The following is a 21,454-nucleotide window of genomic DNA, read 5'->3' on the forward strand; positions in this document are numbered from 1 at the left end:
AATGACATCACAATACCTCATAATGACATCACAATACCCCATAATGAAATCACAATACCCCATAATGAAATCACAATACCTCATAATGAAATCACAATACCCCATAATGAAATCACAATACCTCATAATGACATCACAATACCCCATAATGAAATCACAATACCTCATAATGACATCACAATACCCCATAATGACATCACAATGCCCCATAATGACATCACAATACCTCATAATGAAATCACAATACCCCATAATGAAATCACAATACCCCATAATGACATCACAATACCTCATAATGACATCACAATACCCCATAATGACATCACAATACCCCATAATGACATCACAATACCTCATAATGACATCACAATACCCCATAATGAAATCACAATACCTCATAATGACATCACAATACCCCATAATGAAATCACAATACCTCATAATGACATCACAATACCCCATAATGAAATCACAATACCTCATAATGACATCACAATACCCCATAATGAAATCACAATACCTCATAATGACATCACAATACCCCATAATGACATCACAATACCCCATAATGACATCACAATACCCCATAATGACATCACAATACCTCATAATGACATCACAATACCTCATAATGACATCACAATACCTCATAATGACATCACAATACCCCATAATGACATCACAATACCTCATAATGACATCACAATACCCCATAATGACATCACAATACCTCATAATGACATCACAATACCCCATAATGACATCACAATACCTCATAATGACATCACAATACCCCATAATGACATCACAATACCTCATAATGACATCACAATACCCCATAATGACATCACAATACCTCATAATGACATCACAATACCTCATAATGACATCACAATACCCCATAATGACATCACAATACCTCATAATGAAATCACAATACCTCATAATGACATCACAACACCCCATAATGAAATCACAATACCTCATAATGACATCACAATACCCCATAATGACATCACAATACCTCATAATGACATCACAATACCCCATAATGAAATCACAATACCTCATAATGACATCACAATACCCCATAATGACATCACAATACCTCATAATGACATCACAATACCCCATAATGACATCACAATACCTCATAATGACATCACAATACCCCATAATGACATCACAATACCTCATAATGACATCACAATACCTCATAATGACATCACAATACCTCATAATGACATCACAATACCCCATAATGACATCACAATACCTCATAATGAAATCACAATACCTCATAATGACATCACAACACCCCATAATGAAATCACAATACCTCATAATGACATCACAATACCCCATAATGACATCACAATACCTCATAATGACATCACAATACCCCATAATGAAATCACAATACCTCATAATGACATCACAATACCCCATAATGACATCACAATACCTCATAATGACATCACAATACCCCATAATGACATCACAATACCCCATAATGACAACGACAAAACAGGTTTTACGAAATGCTTACTATTTTATCAAAATAAATATAACATTTACATATTCAGAACCTTTACTCAGTACTTTATTTCAGGCACGTTTGGAAGCGATTACAGCCTCAAGTCTTCTTTGATATTACGCTGCAAGGTCCACAAAGATTTCCTCAACAGGCTGATAGTATTTGAAGCTGTTCAACAGTCTGATAGTATTTGAAGCTGTTTATCAGTCTGAATTCTTGTCTTTCATAATTGTATCTGTTATACTTGGATGTGTAGTGCATTTGTTGCTGGCATGTCATGCCTACATTTTCTAATTTTGCCAATTAAAAAATAATTTATGTAATTGGTAATATCAGTGGGTTTTCCAATGAATGTGCCTGTGTGTGTGCCAAGCATCAGGGTTTCAGGGTCAAGAGATTATAACCGGTGGTGAGAGGGCTGTCAGTGGATGTGCTGCAGATGTCAGACAAACTAACATGCTCTCTCTCTCTCTCCCCCCCACCCACCCACTGCAGGTATGAGAAGGAGAGGGTGTGTCGCAGAGCTGATGAAGCATCTGTTGACTGCTGGAAAGCCCATCACCCTGTTAACCTCAAGACTGCTTCCATCTCAGGGAAGACACTGGCCTGAAGACACTGGCCCTCTGATAGGCAGCTGAGGTCTACCGTTCTGTGGATCTTCTCACCTGGACAGAGGGCTTGGATCTAACACTCCTGGACTAGACTTACCGGGAGGGGCCTACCCTGGTCTATACCTCCTGTCCTCCCTCTCTCTGGAACCTGTATTAAAGGTCGAGGTCTCTTGGACTAGTCTACCCTGGTCTACACCTCTAGTCTTCTGAGTGTCCTGGGACAGGGTCTAGGTGTACTTGCAGCAACATTAGTATTAGTAGTAGTAGTAGTAGTAGTAGTAGTAGTAGTGGCAGCAGTATAAGCAGTTGTAGTAGCCCCCCAGCAGTAGCAGCCATGGAGGCGGCTCTAGTGGACTTTGAGAGTCTGGACGACATAGACAGAAGTCTGGAAGATGAGCTGGGTAACTCAGACAACCCGGACGAGACCACAACCCTGACGGTCGACATGCTCCACGAAAACTGCTCCATCCACGGCTCCCACCACCTCCTTTCCCCTCAGCCTAACCTCACATCCACTCCCCAGCACCACTACCTCTCCGAACACTCCTCCCACAGGAGAAATACCTCCCCCTGCCCGTATCCCTCCCCCAATACTCTGGATGTGCCCCAATCACCCGTCATGCCACCCCACAGCAGGAGGGGGCGTCCTAGCTGTGCCAGCATGATCTCCAACTGGAAGTTGCTGCTGAGTAGCGAGACCCATATGCAGAGCGAGACCATCTTCAGCCGGCTGGCTAAGGAGTGCTGCGAGGATGTGTTCGTGGACAAGACAGGTCTAGACGACGGAGACCAGAAGGTCATCATCAACATCGCCGGGCTACGCTTCGAGACACAGCTCAAAACCCTTGACCAGTTCCCCGAGACCCTTCTGGGAGACCCTATGAAGAGGATGCACTACTTTGACCCCATGAGGAATGAGTATTTCTTCGACAGGAACCGGCCCAGCTTCGATGGCATCCTGTACTATTACCAGTCAGGAGGGAAGATCCGTCGGCCGGCCAACGTTCCACTGGATGTGTTTGCTGATGAGATCGTCTTCTATGAGCTGGGGAGCGACGCCATGGAGCAGTTCAGAGAGGACGAGGGCTTCATCAAGGAAGTGGAGATCCCTCTCCCGACCAACGAGATATACCGGCAGTTTTGGCTGCTGTTTGAGTACCCCGAGAGTTCCAACGCGGCACGCGGCGTGGCGCTGGTCTCCGTGTTTGTCATCGTTATCTCCATCATCATCTTCTGTATGGAGACGCTGCCGGAGTTCCGGGATAACACCCTAGACCCCGTCCTACCCACCACCGTCACGCCTCTGATGCCTTTCAATGGGAACCAATCGCTGGGCGGCCTCGGGACCTTGTTCCTGCCCTCGCCCTCGGCCGCACCCAAAACCATCACCTCCACGTTCTCTGACCCGTTCTTCATCATCGAGACGGCCTGCATCATCTGGTTCTTCTTTGAGCTGGTTGTGCGCTTCGTGGTCTGTCCCTCCAAAAGCAACTTCTTCCACAACCTCATGAACATCATCGACATTGTCTCCATCATCCCGTACTTCGTCACCTTGGTAACGGAGCTGGTCACCACCCCGGACCAGAACTCCAGCCAGAACATGTCCCTGGCCATCCTTCGTATCATCCGCCTGGTCAGGGTATTCAGGATCTTCAAGCTGTCCAGACACTCCAAGGGGCTCCAGATCCTGGGCCAGACCCTGAAAGCCAGCATGCGGGAGCTGGGCCTGCTCATCTTCTTCCTCTTCATCGGAGTCATCCTCTTCTCCAGTGCCATCTACTTTGCTGAAGTGGACGAGCCCAGCACACAGTTCGTCAGCATCCCTGACGGCTTCTGGTGGGCCGTGGTCACCATGACTACGGTGGGCTATGGGGACATGTGCCCGATCACCATGGGCGGTAAGATGGTGGGGACGCTGTGCGCCATCGCTGGCGTGCTGACCATCGCCCTACCCGTCCCCGTCATCGTGTCCAACTTCAACTACTTCTACCACCGGGAGACGGAGGCAGAGGACAAGCAGCCGATGGCTGACGCAGCAGACCTGGCCATGAAGGCCTCAGGAGAGAGTAAACATGGGAGTAGCACCTCTGAACAAGACCAACGGGACCTGGCAGGGTGACAAGTTCACTGGCCTCTGAGATTTACAGAGACTGACCCACTGTAGAAGAGACAATGTGTGACAGAGAGACACAGATAGACTGACCTGTCCACTGACTGGGGCAGATAGATATAGACTGACCTGTCCACTGACTGGGGCAGATAGATATAGACTGACCTGTCCACTGTGAGGACAGAGAGATATAGACTTACCTGTCCATTGTCTGGGGCAGAGAGCTATAGACTGACCTGCCCACTGTCTGGGGTAGATAGATATAGACTGACCTGCCCACTGTCTGGGGCAGAGAGCTATATTCTGACCTGCCCACTGTCTGGGGCAGATAGATATAGACTGACCTGTCCACGGTCTGGGGCAGAGAGCTATATTCTGACCTGTCCACGGTCTGGGGCAGAGAGCTATATTCTGACCTGCCCACTGTCTGGGGCAGATAGATATAGACTGACCTGCCCACTGTCTGGGGCAGAGAGCTATATTCTGACATGTCTACTATGGAAGATTGAGACAGAGAAAGGTAGAGGGACATTGTGAGCTGTGAGACACACACAACTAATTCTCTCCTGTCCTCTGGGAGACAGACATAAAGTCACCCCTGTGGGAAGACACAGCTACACCGGCTCTTTACTGTCAGATAAGATGGTAGAGAAACCATTTTTTTAAATGACAGAAAGTATTGGGTTTGATAGATCGTTGTGTTACTTGTCTTGAAAATGATTTTTTTTATATTGTATAATAAACAACTCTTACCTCAGTGCAAAAAGTGACCGGTAACAATGTTAAACACAACTGGTAACAAATCAATCAAATACAATCAAATCACATTTTATTTGTCACATGCGCCGAATACAACAGTTGTAGACCTTACTGTGAAATGCTTACTTAGAAGCCCTTAACCAACAATGAAGTTCAAGAAATAGAGTTGAGAAGTTCAGGATCCGGTTGCACAGGGAGGTGTTTAGTCCCAGGGTCCTTAGCTTAGTGATGAGCTTTGAGGGCACTATGGTGTTGAACGCTGAGCTGTAGTCAATAAACAGCATTCTCACATAGGTGTTCCTTTTGTCCAGGTGGGAAAGGGCAGTGTGGAGTCTGAGATTGCGTCATCTGTGGATCTGTTGGGGCGGTATTTGAATTGGAGTGGGTCTAGGGTTTCCAGCATGATGGTGTTGATACGAGCCATGACCAGCCTTTCAAAGCACTTCATGTCTACATACGTGAGTGCTACGGAGCCGGTAATCATTTAGGCAGGTGACCTTCACTTTCTTGGGCACAGGGTCTATGTGGTCTGTTGGAAACATGTACAGTACAAAAGAGTCTATGTCTTCCATAAATCAAATCAAATGTATGTATTTAAAAAAAAAAAGTTTAGACACACCTACTCATAGAAGGGTTTATCTTTATTTATACTATCGTATATTTATTTTATTTATACTATTGTAAAACTATGTTGTAGGATAATAGTGGGGACATCAAAACTAGGAAATAACACATTTTTTTATTTTTATTTTACCTTTATTTAACCAGGCAAGTCAGTTAAGAACATATTCTTATTTTCAATGACGGCCTGGGAACAGTGGGGTTAACTGCCTGTTCAGGGGCAGAACGACAGATTTGTACCTTGTCAGCTCGGGGGTTTTGAACTCGCAACCTTTCGGTTACTAGTTACCAACGCTCTAACCACTAGGCTACGCTGCCGCCCCCATGTAGTAATAAAAACAGTGTGAAACAAATCAAAATACAATTTATATTTCAGATTCTTCATAGTAGCAACCTTTTGCCTTAATGACTGCTTTAAACACTATTGGTATTCTCTCAACCAGCTTCATGAGGTTGTCACCTGGAATGCATTTCAATTAACTTCTTAAGGATGACGCAGAATAAGTTCCCATGAAGGAACATCAATCAGCGGAAATTTCAGAGAGACACCTTTAGTTTTTGATAAAACTCAAACTTTCATTAAAACACACATTCCAGGTATTGAATTAAAGCTACACTCGTTAGGTAGCTGGGTCCAGGGGCAGGCAGAAGGTCATACACAGGAGGAGGCAGGTAGCTGGGTCCAGGGGCAGGCAGAAGGTCATACACAGGAGGAGGCAGGTAGCTGGGTCCAGGGGCAGGTAGCTGGGTTCAGGGGCAGGCAGAAGGTCATACACAGGAGGAGGCAGGTAGCTGGGTCCAGGGGCAGGCAGAAGGTCATACACAGGAGGAGGCTGGTAGCTGGGTCCAGGGGCAGGCAGAAGGTCATACACAGGAGGAGGCATGTAGCTGGGTCCAGGGGCAGGTATCTGGGTCCAGGGGCAGGCAGAAGGTCATACACAGGAGGAGGCAGGTAGCTGGGTCCAGGGGCAGGCAGAAGGTCATACACAGGAGGAGGCAGGTAGCTGGGTTCAGGGGCAGGAAGAAGGTCTTACACAGGGGGTCCAACAAGGCAACGGTATAGGCAGGAAAGGGCTTGTAACGTAGTCCGGGAGATCAGGCAATAGGTTGGTAACAGGAAACAGTACAGGCAGGGAATAAGCGAAAGGTGTGGTTAGTGAGGCAGGGGAGGAGTAAATACACAGGATGAGTAAATACACAGGAGGAGTAAATACACAGGAGGAGTAAAGCACAGAGGAAAACTGAGCTCTGAAAGACGTGTGTCACAAAACAAACAAGACCTTCATGCTATGAACTGAACTAAATAGTGTGTGATAATGACATATAGGTGTGTGGACAGGTGATCAGAATTCAGGTGATTGGGATCTGGAAAGTGAGCTGGAAAGTGAGTTGCGTTCAGGGGATCTATGTGTTTGAGAGTGTGTGGTGAAACTAAGCACCACACCTGACAAACTGAGCTAATTTATCAGTCCAGTACACCGGGTCTTCCAGGCCAGTTGAATCAAAAATATGAAGTGCCTACGGCACTCTAGGACCAGGTTGTCTACCGCTGCCCTACTATAGTGAAAGCTGGTTTAGCAGCAATGCTTCTTTCTTATCCTGGCCATGCATTGGCCAAGGAGCCTATCAATAAAGGTTTGTTACTGGTCTACTGGTGAGGCTTTTCCCGTTCTGCTTTTACATTATTCACAATTCACATAGGCCTTCCTGCAGTGCACTACTCCATTCTGCTTGTATCCATCCCCATTTCCAAAGAGCGCCCCTTGACCGGTTAACAAAGCCACACTGCAAAATGTTCAGGCCTACAACGCAATATCAACCGTAGGCCTAGGGCCTAGACTATATTCCCAGTTAACAATGAGCACTTGGCGTCCCTCCAGAGTGGTTGATCGGCTTGTGACAATTATTTTTGTCAATTGGCCTCATTGACGTGGCACTCGCAATAGGATGCTTGGGTCACATAACCCAGTCAGCCTTCCCCAGCCCGCCTCCTGACCGGCGACACTACTGAGGCAAGATGTTTTTTTCAGCATCAAGCCAGCAGCATGCCTACCCCTGGTTGCCACTTATTAGATATAGATACCCATTTCAGGAAACTAGTCACAGGAGAGCCGTTTGAACGTAAACCTTTATTCTTTTAGCAAAATGTCTGGCAGAAATGCCTTCTTGAACATGTCAACTTTCAATAACAAACGTGTTATTAATCTGTAAATCTGTAAACATCTGTAAATACGAATACAATTGTTAAATTACGAGCCTAGTTGGTTTAGCCACAGAAAAATCGAGCAACCTTCCCGCTAGCCATGATTGCCTGAGATAATTGTGGGCATGCAGAGAAATGAGTTTGGATTGGTCTGCCATATAGCTAGCGAACATTAAACCTGGATGGTTATCTACCTGCAGATTCACGCAGGGTAGAAACGTCATGAGTTGTGATTATGGTTCATTGTTTAGCGAGCTAGCTACATGTCCCTCTTAAAACCTCTTAGCGTCCCCTGAGACGTCTGCGTCCCCACCCAGCCATCTGGAAATGCAAATGCGCTACGCCAAATGCTAATAGCACTCGTTAAAACTCAAACGTTCATTAAAACACACATGCAGGGTACTGAATTAAAGCTACACTCGTTCTAACCAACAAGTCAGATTTTTAAAATGCTTTACGGTGAAAGCATGAGAAGCTATTATCTGATAGCATGCAACACCCTGAAATACCTGAAGGGGACCTAAACAACATAATTAGCGTAGCCGGCGCTACACAAAACGCAGAAATAAAATATAAAACATTCATTACCTTTTGACGAGCTTCTTTGTTGGCACTCCTATATGTCCCATAAACATCACTATTGGCTCTTTTTTCGATTAAATCGGTCCATATATACCCAAAACAACCGCTGAATAGCATAGCGCTACATACAATAAATATTACTATAAATATTTACATTCATGAAATCACAAGTGCAATATAGGAAAACACAGATTAGCCTTTTGTTAATCCACCTGTTGTGTCAGACTTTGAAATTCTGCTTTACAGCGAAAGCAATCCAAGCGTTTGTGTAAGTTGATCGATTGCACAATAAAACATTAAGTACACTTAACATCAGGTAGCTCGGTCACAAAAATCAGAAAAGCAATCAAATTAATCGTTTACCTTTGATGATCTTCGGATATTTTCCCTCACGAGACTCCCAGTTACACAACAAATGTTCCGTTTGTTCCATAAAGATGATTTTTATATCCAAAATACCTTTGTTTGTTTGTCGCGTTATGTTCAGAAATCCACAGGAAAGAGCGGTCACGACAACGCAGATGAAAATTCCAAATAGTTTCCATTATGTCCACAGAAACATGTCAAACGTTTTTTTATAATCAATCCTCAGGTTGTTTTTACAATATATAATCGATAATATATCAACCGCAAATGTCTTTCACAGTAGGAGAGGGGAAAACAATGGCTGTCCAAATTCTGTTGCGCAAGCAAAACTCATGTGACCACGATGTTATCGTTATGGCTCATTTTTCAAAATAAAAGCCTGAAACTATGTCTGAAGACTGTTGACACCTTGAGGAAGCGATAGGAAAAGGAATCTGGTTCATATCCCTTTAAATGGAGCAAAGGCAGGCTATGTAACATGTAGTTTTCAAAATAGAAGCCACTTCCTGCATTGATTTTCATCAGGATTTCGCCTGCAATATCAGTTCTGTTATACTCACAGACAATATTTTTGACAGTTTTGGAAACTTTAGAGTGTTTTCTATCCAATACTAATAATATATATATATATAAGCAACTGAGACCGAGGAGCTGGCCGTTTACAATGGGCACCTTTTCATCCAAGCTACTCAATACTGCCCCTGCAGCCATATGAAGTAAAAAAAAAAAAATTTAAGGAAAAAAAAAAGAGGAAGATGACAACTGAAGAAAAAATAAAATGTAATGCTTTTTCAATTGTTATGACTTCTTAGAGCAAGGTGAGACGCTAGCGTCTTAGCCAACAAGTCAGATTTTTAAAATGCTTTTTGGCAAAAGCATGAGAAGCTATTATCTGATAGCATGCAATCCCCCGAAATACCTGAAGGGGACGTAAACAAAATAATTAGCGTAGCCGGCGCTACACAAAACGCAGAAATGAAATGAAATATAAAACATTCATTACCTTTGACGAGCTTCTTTGTTGGCACTCCTATATGTCCCATAAACATCACAATTGGGTCTTTTTTTTCGATTAAATCCGTCCATGTATACCCAAAATGTCAATTTATGAAGCCTGTCTGATCCAGGAAAAAACAGCTTTCCAAAAATAAAAAAAGTTGCCAATAAACTTTGACAAAACACTTAAAACTACTTTTGTAATCCAACTTTAGGTATTTGTAAACGTTAATAATCTATCAAATTGATCACGGGGCGATCTGTATTCAATAGCAGCAGGTCTTGAAATCATGGTCCATATTCTCTCTATCATAACTTCCCCCGGTGTACCCGATGACAGGAAGTGCCTATTCTTCATTTCACCAAGGATTAACTTCAACCCAATTGCCAAGACTGGCGACATCATGTGGAAGCTGTAGGAATTGTAAACTGGGCGCTATCTATTTTCCCTTGCCATAGACAATACAGAGACTGGCGGAGGGATATATATATATATTTTTTTGGTGAACAGTTTTCCTTGGGGGTTTGCCTGCTACACACGTTCTGTTATAGTCACAGACATGATTTAACCAGTTTTAGAAACTTCAGAGTGTTTTCTATCCACACATACTAATCATATGCATATACTATATTCCTGGCATGAGTAGCAGGACGTTGAAATTTTGCGCGATTTTTAACAAAAAGTTTTAAAAATTCACCCGATCTTTAAGAGGTTTTAATGTTGTGCCATTATGTTTGCATTTTATATTCAAAAGGATAATGTTATAGAGTCTAGTTGATAGGTAATCGACTAGCTGGGCTGTTCCCTGGATCACGTATGTAGGGACGATGGTTGAACAAGGCTATTGATAATTATAATAATTATAGATTACTATTCACTTACTTTTTGAAAATCTTCCTCTGTTTGCAATCCCAAGGGTCCCAGCTACATCATGAATGGTCGTTTTGTTAGATAAAATCAGTCTTTATATCCCAAAAAGTATGTTTAGTTGGTGCCATCGATTTCAGTAATCCACTTGTTCATCATGCAGACAAAGGAATCCAAAAAGCTACCGCTAAACTTTGTTCAAACAAGTCAAACTATGTTTCTATCCCAGAAACATGTAATTAAACTATAATATTTCATACGGAAAGAAGTATGTTCAATAGAAAAGTAAAATTACCTCTTCGTTGCGTGCCAACAGACTGATTTACAACTGTGACTCCTAGTACCAAAACTCAAAATTCTTCCCCGTTTTGGAAGAAACAAGTCTGAAACCTTGAACAAAGACTGGTGACATCTAGTGGAAGCCAAAGGAATTGCAATCTGGGAGCTGGAATTGCATAGGACCAATATATTTCCACTATACGAGCCTGGGACTTCAAAAAAAGGTTTTCTTTTTTTTTTTTCTTTTCTTTCGGTTTTTGGCATATCAATTGTGTTATAGTCGCACACATTAGGGCAGTTTCCTTTGGGCAAGTCAGTCATTTACATTACATTTAAGTCATTTAGCAGACGCTCTTATCCAGAGCGACTTACAAATTGGTGCATTCACCTTATGACATCCAGTGGAACAGCCACTTTACAATAGTGCATCTAAATCTTTTAAGGGGGGGGGGGGGGTGAGAAGGATTACTTTATCCTATCCTAGGTATTCCTTAAAGAGGTGGGGTTTCAGGTGTCTCCGGAAGGTGGTGATTGACTCCGCTGTCCTGGCGTCGTGAGGGAGTTTGTTCCACCATTGGGGAGCCAGAGCAGCGAACAGTTTTGACTGGGCTGAGCGGGAACTGTACTTCCTCAGTGGTAGGGAGGCGAGCAGGCCAGAGGTGGATGAACGCAGTGCCCTTGTTTGGGTGTAGGGCCTGATCAGAGCCTGGAGGTACTGAGGTGCCGTTCCCCTCACAGCTCCGTAGGCAAGCACCATGGTCTTGTAGCGGATGCGAGCTTCAACTGGAAGCCAGTGGAGAGAGCGGAGGAGCGGGGTGACGTGAGAGAACTTGGGAAGGTTGAACACCAGACGGGCTGCGGCGTTCTGGATGAGTTGTAGGGGTTTAATGGCACAGGCAGGGAGCCCAGCCAACAGCGAGTTGCAGTAATCCAGACGGGAAATGACAAGTGCCTGGATTAGGACCTGCGCCGCTTCCTGTGTGAGGCAGGGTCGTACTCTGCGGATGTTGTAGAGCATGAACCTACAGGAACGGGCCACCGCCTTGATGTTAGTTGAGAACGACAGGGTGTTGTCCAGGATCACGCCAAGGTTCTTAGCGCTCTGGGAGGAGGACACAATGGAGTTGTCAACCGTGATGGCGAGATCATGGAACGGGCAGTCCTTCCCCGGGAGGAAGATACAGTCAGACAGGAAGTGGAGAAAAATGAATAGTTTTACCACTATTATTGCACACTGAGTGAGTCCATGCAACTTATTATGTGACTTTAGCAAATGTTTACTAAGGCTTGCCATAACAAAAGGTTTTAATATTTATTGACTCATTTTTGACATTTTCAGCTTTTCATTTTTAACTCATTTGGATATATTTGGGGAAATAATTCCACTTTGACATAATGGTGTCTATTTATTCAGTCTGTAACACAACACAATGTGGAGTGTGAATACTTTTGGTAAATTGCATTTTGTTCTAAAGAAAGAACAAAGATTTTTGCAAATGAACTTCACAACCAAAATGACTCTTCTCATTGTATCTGTTTGGCTTGGGAATTCACCTACTAGTTTATCAAAATGGGTATTTTTTTAATACAACTTTTCACATAACACACATTACCTGTAATTGTTCATCATCAGTGTCTTCATAGGAGACTGGGAGCAACGGAGGAGTACTTGTGGTCACATAATACACTTTTATTCCGAGGTCTTGCCTGACAAGCTGTGAAAATAGCAAGTGAACAGTGAATAAAACATTTGTGCAGGTTGCTAAACCATTCCGACCTCATTGCTAGACATGTTATGTTACCCACCATTATCCATTCATGACCAGGGGATTAGTCTGGCACCCAGCTGGGCACTTTGTCTAACAGAAAAACACAGTCAACCATTGTCATCATCCCTGAATTTTAAACCTAACTCGAGAAATAACTTAATCTCGTTTGGAAGCTAATTCTACGCTTTGCTGATTTAGACTGACAGGCTTCAGATTGGATTCAGGCCGCTGACGCCGCTACACTGTGTGACGTGTTTTGACCCTGGGTTAGTTTACATTTACATTTACATGTAAGTCATTTAGCAGACGCTCTTATCCAGAGCGACTTACAAATTGGTGCATACACCTTATGACATCCAGTGGAACAGCCACTTACAATAGTGCATCTAAATCTTTTAGGGGGGGGTGAGAAGGATTACTTACCCTATCCTAGGTATTCCTTGAAGAGGTGGGGTTTCAGGTGTCTCCGGAAGGTGGTGATTGACTCCGCTGTCCTGGCGTCGTGAGGGAGTTTGTTCCACCATTGGGGGGCCGCGCCGGAGATGCCCACCTCGGAGAGGGTGGAGAGGAGGATCTGATGGTTCACAGTATCGAAGGCAGCCGATAGGTCTAGAAGGATGAGAGCAGAGGAGAGAGAGTTAGCTTTAGCAGTGCGGAGCGCCTCCGTGATACAGAGAAGAGCAGTCTCAGTTGAATGACTAGTCTTGAAACCTGACTGATTTGGATCAAGAAGGTCATTCTGAGAGAGATAGCGGTAGAGCTGGCCAAGGACGGCACGCTCAAGAGTTTTGGAGAGAAAAGAGAGAAGGGATACTGGTCTGTAGTTGTTGACATCGGAGGGATCGAGTGTAGGTTTTTTCAGAAGGGGTGCAACTCTCGCTCTCTTGAAGACGGGAGGGACGTAGCCAGCGGTCAGGGATGAGTTGATGAGCGAGGTGAGGTAAGGGAGAAGGTCTCCGGAAATGGTCTGGAGAAGAGAGGAGGGGATAGGGTCAAGCGGACAGGTTGTTGGGCGGCCGGCCATCACAAGACGCGAGATTTCATCTGGAGAGAGAGGGGAGAAAGAGGTCAGAGCATAAGGTAGGGCAGTGTGAGCAGAACCAGCGGTGTCGTTTGACTTAGCAAACGAGGATCGGATGTCGTCGACCTTCTTTTCAAAATGGTTGACGAAGTCATCTGCAGTCATCATTCACACATGAGTTAGCTACATGAGTTAGCTACATGAGTTAGCTATACGAGTTAGCTACATGGGTTAGCTATATGAGTTAGCTACATGAGTTAGCTATACGAGTTAGCTACATGGGTTAGCTATATGAGTTAGCTACATGAGTTAGCTATACGAGTTAGCTACATGAGTTAACTACATGAGTTCGCTACTGCAGCCAATATTTATTTGTGCCTCTAACCCTAGGAAGCTCTTTGCCACCTTCTCCTCCCTCCTGAATCCCCCCCTCCCTCCTCCCTCTCTGCAGATGACTTCGTCAACCATTTTGAAAGAAGGTCGATGACATCCGATCCTCGTTTGCTAAGTCAAACGACACCGCTGGTTCTGCTCACACTGCCCTACCCTATGCTCTGACCTCTTTTCCCCTCTCTCTCCAGATGAAATCTCGCGTCTTGTGACGGCCGGCCGCCCAACAACCTGCCCGCTTGACCCTATCCCCTCCTCTCTTCTCCAGACCATTTCCGGAGACCTTCTCCCTTACCTACATTTACATTTACATTTAAGTCATTTAGCAGACGCTCTTATCCAGAGCGACTTACAAATTGGTGCATACACCTTATGACAACCAGTGGAACAGCCACTTGCATCTAAATCTTGTTGGGGGGGTGAGAAGGGGGGGTGAGAAGGATTACTTACCCTTACTTACCCTATCCTAGGTATTCCTTGAAGAGGTGGGGTTTCAGGTGTCTCCGGAAGGTGGTGATTGACTCCGCTGTCCTGGCGTCGTGAGGGAGTTTGTTCCACCATTGGGGGCCAGAGCAGCGAACAGTTTTGACTGGGCTGAGCGGGAACTGTACTTCCTCAGTGGTAGGGAGGCGAGCAGGCCAGAGGTGGATGAACGCAGTGTCCTTGTTTGGGTGTAGGGCCTGATCAGAGCCTGGAGGTACTGAGGTGCCGTTCCCCTCACAGCTCCGTAGGCGAGCACCATGGTCTTGTAGCGGATGCGAGCTTCAACTGGAAGCCAGTGGAGAGAGCGGAGGAGCGGGGTGACGTGAGAGAACTTGGGAAGGTTGAACACCAGACGGGCTGCGGCGTTCTGGATGAGTTGTAGGGGTTTAATGGCACAGGCAGGGAGCCCAGCCAACAGCGAGTTGCAGTAATCAAGACGGGAGATGACAAGTGCCTGGATTAGGACCTGCGCCGCTTCCTGTGTGAGGCAGGGTCGTACTTTGCGGATGTTGTAGAGCATGAACCTACAGGAACGGGACACCGCCTTGATGTTAGTTGAGAACGTCAGGGTGTTGTCCAGGATCACGCCAAGGTTCTTAGCGCTCTGGGAGGAGGACACAATGGAGTTGTCAACCGTGATGGCGAGATCATGGAACGGGCAGTCCTTCCCCGGGAGGAGGAGGAGCTCCGTCTTGCTGAGGTTCAGCTTGAGGTGGTGATCCGTCATCCACACTGATATGTCTGCCAGACATGCAGAGATGCGATTCGCCACCTGGTCATCAGAAGGGGGAAAGGAGAAGATTAATTGTGTGTCGTCTGCATAGCAATGATAGGAGAGACCATGTGAGGTTATGACAGAGCCAAGTGACTTGGTGTATAGCGAGAATAAGAGAGGGCCTAGAACAGAGCCCTGGGGGACACCAGTGGTGAGAGCGCGTGGTGAGGAGACAGATTCTCGCCACGCCACCTGGTAGGAGCGACCTGTCAGGTAGGACGCAATCCAAGCGTGGGCCGCGCCGGAGATGCCCAACTCGGAGAGGGTGGAGAGGAGGATCTGATGGTTCACAGTATCGAAGGCAGCCGATAGGTCTAGAAGGATGAGAGCAGAGAGAGAGAGTTAGCTTTAGCAGTGCGGAGCGCCTCCGTGATACAGAGAAGAGCAGTCTCAGTTGAATGACTAGTCTTGAAACCTGACTGATTTGGATCAAGAAGGTCATTCTGAGAGAGATAGCGGTAGAGCTGGCCAAGGACGGCACGCTCAAGAGTTTTGGAGAGAAAAGAGAGAAGGGATACTGGTCTGTAGTTGTTGACATCGGAGGGATCGAGTGTAGGTTTTTCAGAAGGGGTGCAACTCTCGCTCTCTTGAAGACGGGAGGGACGTAGCCAGCGGTCAGGGATGAGTTGATGAGCGAGGTGAGGTAAGGGAGAAGGTCTCCGGAAATGGTCTGGAGAAGAGAGGAGGGGATAGGGTCAAGCGGGCAGGTTGTTGGGCGGCCGGCCGTCACAAGACGCGAGATTTCATCTGGAGAGAGAGGGGAGAAAGAGGTCAGAGCATAGGGTAGGGCAGTGTGGGCAGAACCAGCAGTGTCGTTTGACTTAGCAAACGAGGATCGGATGTCATCGACCTTCTTTTCAAAATGGTTGACGAAGTCATCTGCAGAGAGGGAGGAGGGAGGGGGAGGATTCAGGAGGGAGGAGAAGGTGGCAAAGAGCTTCCTAGGGTTAGAGGCAGATGCTTGGAATTTAGAGTGGTAGAAAGTGGCTTTAGCAGCAGAGACAGAGGAGGAAAATGTAGAGAGGAGGGAGTGAAAGGATGCCAGGTCCGCAGGGAGGCGAGTTTTCCTCCATTTCCGCTCGGCTGCCCGGAGCCCTGTTCTGTGAGCTCGCAATGAGTCGTCGAGCCACGGAGCGGGAGGGGAGGACCGAGCCGGCCTGGAGGATAGGGGACATAGGGAGTCAAAGGATGCAGTAAGGGAGGAGAGGAGGGTTGAGGAGGCAGAATCAGGAGATAGGTTGGAGAAAGTTTGAGCAGAGGGAAGAGAAGATAGGATGGAAGAGGAGAGAGTAGCGGGGGGAGAGAGAGCGAAGGTTGGGATGGCGCGATACCATCCGAGTAGGGGCAGTGTGGGAAGTGTTGGATGAGAGCGAGAGGGAAAAGGATACAAGGTAGTGGTCGGAGACTTGGAGGGGAGTTGCAATGAGGTTAGTGGAAGAACAGCATCTAGTAAAGATGAGGTCAAGCGTATTGCCTGCCTTGTGAGTAGGGGGAAGGTGAGAGGGTGAGGTCAAAAGAGGAGAGGAGTGGAAAGAAGGAGGCAGAGAGGAATGAGTCAAAGGTAGACGTGGGGGAGGTTAAAGTCGCCCAGAACTGTGAGAGGTGAGCCGTCCTCAGGAAAGGAGCTTATCAAGGCATCAAGCTCATTGATGAACTCTCCGAGGGAACCTGGAGGGCGATAAATGATAAGGATGTTAAGCTTGAAAGGGCTGGTAACTGTGACAGCATGGAATTCAAAGGAGGCAATAGACAGATGGGTAAGGGGAGAAAGAGAGAAAGACCACTTGGGAGAGATGAGGATCCCGGTGCCACCACCCCGCTGACCAGAAGCTCTCGGGGTGTGCGAGAACACGTGGGCGGACGAGGAGAGAGCAGTAGGAGTAGCAGTGTTATCTGTGGTGATCCATGTTTCCGTCAGTGCCAAGAAGTCAAGGGACTGGAGGGAGGCATAGGCTGAGATGAACTCTGCCTTGTTGGCCGCAGATTGGCAGTTCCAGAGGCTACCAGAGACCTGGAACTCCACGTGGGTCGACGCGCTGGGACCACCAGGTTAGGGTGGTCGCGGCCACGCGTGTGTGGAGCGTTTGTATGGTCTGTGCAGAGAGGAGAGAACAGGGATAGACAGACACATAGTTGACAGGCTACAGAAAAGGCTACGCTAATGCAAGGAAATTGAATGACAAGCAGACTACACGTCTCGAATGTTCAGAAAGTTAAGCTTACGTAGCAAGAATCTATTGACTAAAATGAAAACCTCACCTCGCTCATCAACTCATCCCTGACCGCTGGCTACGTCCCTCCCGTCTTCAAGAGAGCGAGAGTTGCACCCCTTCTGAAAAAACCTACACTCGATCCCTCCGATGTCAACAACTACAGACCAGTATCCCTTCTCTCTTTCTCTCCAAAACTCTTGAGCGTGCCGTCCTTGGCCAGCTCTACCGCTATCTCTCTCAGAATGACCTTCTTGATCCAAATCAGTCAGGTTTCAAGACTAGTCATTCAACTGAGACTGCTCTTCTCTGTATCACGGAGGCGCTCCGCACTGCTAAAGCTAACTCTCTCTCCTCTGCTCTCATCCTTCTAGACCTATCGGCTGCCTTCGATACTGTGAACCATCAGATCCTCCTCTCCACCCTCTCCGAGTTGGGCATCTCCGGCGCGGCCCACGCTTGGATTGCGTCCTACCTGACAGGTCGCTCCTACCAGGTGGCGTGGCGAGAATCTGTCTCCTCACCACGCGCTCTCACCACTGGTGTCCCCCAGGGCTCTGTTCTAGGCCCTCTCTTATTCTCGCTATACACCAAGTCACTTGGCTCTGTCATAACCTCACATGGTCTCTCCTATCATTGCTATGCAGACGACACACAATTAATCTTCTCCTTTCCCCTTCTGATGACCAGGTGGCGAATCGCATCTCTGCATGTCTGGCAGACATATCAGTGTGGATGACGGATCACCACCTCAAGCTGAACCTCAGCAAGACGGAGCTCCTCTTCCTCCCGGGAAGGACTGCCCGTTCCATGATCTCGCCATCACGGTTGACAACTCCATTGTGTCCTCCTCCCAGAGCGCTAAGAACCTTGGCGTGATCCTGGACAACACCCTGACGTTCTCAACTAACATCAAGGCGGTGTCCCGTTCCTGTAGGTTCATGCTCTACAACATCCGCAGAGTACGACCCTGCCTCACACAGGAAGCGGCGCAGGTCCTAATCCAGGCACTTGTCATCTCCCGTCTTGATTACTGCAACTCGCTGTTGGCTGGGCTCCCTGCCTGTGCCATTAAACCCCTACAACTCATCCAGAACGCCGCAGCCCGTCTGGTGTTCAACCTTCCCAAGTTCTCTCACGTCACCCCGCTCCTCCGCTCTCTCCACTGGCTTCCAGTTGAAGCTCGCATCCGCTACAAGACCATGGTGCTCGCCACGGAGCTGTAGAGGGGAACGGCACCTCAGTACCTCCAGGCTCTGATCAGGCCCTACACCCAAACAAGGGCACTGCGTTCATCCACCTCTGGCCTGCTCGCCTCCCTACCACTGAGGAAGTACAGTTCCCGCTCAGCCCAGTCAAAACTGTTCGCTGCTCTGGCCCCCAATGGTGGAACAAACTCCTCACGACGCCAGGACAGCGGAGTCAATCACCACCTTCCGGAGACACCTGAAACCCCACCTCTTCAAGGAATACCTAGGATAGGGTAAGTAAGGGTAAGTAATCCTTCTCACCCCCCTTCTCCCCCAACAAGATTTAGATGCAAGTGGCTGTTCCACTGGTTGTCATAAGGTGTATGCACCAATTTGTAAGTCGCTCTGGATAAGAGCGTCTGCTAAATGACTTAAATGTAAATGTAAATGTAGACACAAGTTGCACCTCATACGCTAATGTGACTCTTTCGTCTAAATTACACTAACTTAGAGCGTCATGGAAATACGATAGTAATTAGTAGGAAACTACTTTGCCATATTATGATGTCATAAAATGTACTTTAGAAGATGCCAATTTTGCCATTACTGTTACTAGCAAAGTGAATGAAAAATAGCTAGCAGTGATAGCTAGCTAAAATAGAGTGGTCATCTCAATCTTAGTTAGCTGGCTAAAGTTATACAACATCTACAGTCAATCCGGTGACATCACAATGATGACAAAAGGTTTACTACTAATTATTTGCCCTCTTTTTTTTAAATTAAATTGTGTTTCCAAGCCAAATATTGAGGTAGGCTAGCTAGGTAGTTAGTGCCTTCAGAAGGTATTCACACCCCTGAATACCTGGTATTCACACCAGCCTGAATTTCAAATTGATTACATTAATCCTTTGTATTATTGTGTACATTATACTGAACAAATATGTAAACTCGACATGTAAAGTGTTGGTCCCATGTTTCGTGAGCTGAAATCAAAGATCCCAGATGTTTTCCATATGCACAAAAATGTTTGTTTTTTTATCTCAAATGTTATGAACAATTTGTTTACATCCCTGTTTGTGAGCATGGTAGCAGGTTTTAGCGGGTAGAATATTGGAGAACATTGAGAGGTTTACTCAGTGCAGCTATAGTATGTAGTAATACTAAACAGTGCAAATATCATCAAGGGAAAGACGCTTGGAGATGAGCAATTACAGGAAGCAATTACAGGAAGCAATTACAGGAAGCAATTACAGGAAGCAATTACAGGAAGTAATTACAGGAAGCAATTACAGGAAGCAATTACAGGAAGCAATTACAGGAAGCAATTACAGGAAGTGAACATTTAATAAACAGACATGAAACAGGACAGCGTCTGGACATGAAAAATATAACGACATTAATGCTGACACCAGGATGAAAGAGAGGAACAGACAGATATAGAGAAGGCAAAACGTGATTGCAGATGGGGTACAGATCAAATCAAATCAAATCAAATTGTATTTGTCACATACACATGGTTAGCAGATAACGAAGGTGACAGGTGTGCCCGCTTGGGCGCCACCAGGCATCCCACCTGGGCGAGCTTTAGTGTCTTCTCTAGTGTCTTCTCTATTGTCTTCTCTAGAGTCTTCTCTATTGTCTTCTCTATTGTCCTCTCTAATTGTCCTCTCTATTGTCCTCTCTATTGTCTTCTCTAGTGTCTTCTCTATTGTCTTCTCTATTGTCTTCTCTATTGTCTTCTCTAGTGTCTTTATTGTCCTCTCTATTGTCTTCTCTATTGTCCTCTCTATTGTCTTCTCTATTGTCCTCTCTATTGTCTTCTCTATTGTCCTCTCTATTGTCTTCTCTATTGTCCTTGAAAATAAAACGTTATTATTATTATGTAAGTCACGGCAATGGAAACTCTTTAATATCCAATCACCATTTCATAAAATACATTTTAAATGATGTGTGATAAAAGGCTTTCTGACTTTTTCTGAAGGCTCTCTCTCTGGTCCTGCAGTTCACTATTAATGATGACACCAACTTCAGACCGTCTGGCCTCCATGTTCCTCAGCTCCGCTCCCTGCTCCATCACCATGTCTCTCAGCTCCTTCAGACCGTATAGCCTCCATGTTCCTCAGCTCCTTCAGACCGTATAGCCTCCATGTTCCTCAGCTCTGCTCTCTGCTCCATCACCATGTTCCTCAGCTCCGCTCTCTGCTCCATCACCATGTCTCAGCTCCTTCAGACCGTATAGCCTCCATGTTCCTCAGCTCCGCTCTCTGCTCCATCACCATGTCTCTCAGCTCCGCTCTCTGCTCCATCACCATGTCTCAGCTCCTTCAGACCGTATAGCCTCCATGCTCCTCAGCTTCGCTCTCTGCTCCCATCACCATGTCTCTCAGCTCCTTCAGACCGTCTAGCCTCCATGCTCCTCAGCTTCGCTCCCTGCTCCATCACCATGTCTCTCAGCTCCTTCAGACCGTCTGGCCTCCATGTTCCTCAGCTTCGCTCCCTGCTCCATCACCATGTCTCTCAGCTCCTTCAGACCGTCTGGCCTCCATGTTCCTCAGCTCCGCTCTCTGCTCCATCACCATGTCTCTCAGCTCCTTCAGACCGTATAGCCTCCATGTTCCTCAGCTTCGCTCCCTGCTCCATCACCATGTCTCTCAGCTCCTTCAGACCGTCTAGCCTCCATGTTC

The 21,454-nt window shown here is 46.3% G+C and overlaps 1 long non-coding RNA gene and 1 pseudogene across 1 annotated transcript; one reads left to right on the forward strand and one right to left on the reverse strand.

The window, feature by feature from the left end:
* Positions 1–522: 522 nt before the first annotated feature.
* LOC127912568 (uncharacterized) lies at positions 523–1,502 on the reverse strand. Its single transcript, XR_008083288.1, has 3 exons — positions 1,424–1,502; positions 1,067–1,192; positions 523–856 (listed from the first exon to the last, which is right to left on the reverse strand). It is a non-coding gene; the product is annotated as an uncharacterized LOC127912568 (long non-coding RNA).
* A 1,014-nt stretch (positions 1,503–2,516) lies between these two features.
* LOC127912599 (potassium voltage-gated channel subfamily A member 10-like) lies at positions 2,517–4,286 on the forward strand (annotated as a pseudogene).
* Positions 4,287–21,454: the final 17,168 nt, after the last annotated feature.

This window comes from Oncorhynchus keta, chromosome 27 (genome assembly GCF_023373465.1).
Source record: "Oncorhynchus keta strain PuntledgeMale-10-30-2019 chromosome 27, Oket_V2, whole genome shotgun sequence".
NCBI classification, from domain to species: Eukaryota; Metazoa; Chordata; class Actinopteri; order Salmoniformes; family Salmonidae; genus Oncorhynchus; species Oncorhynchus keta.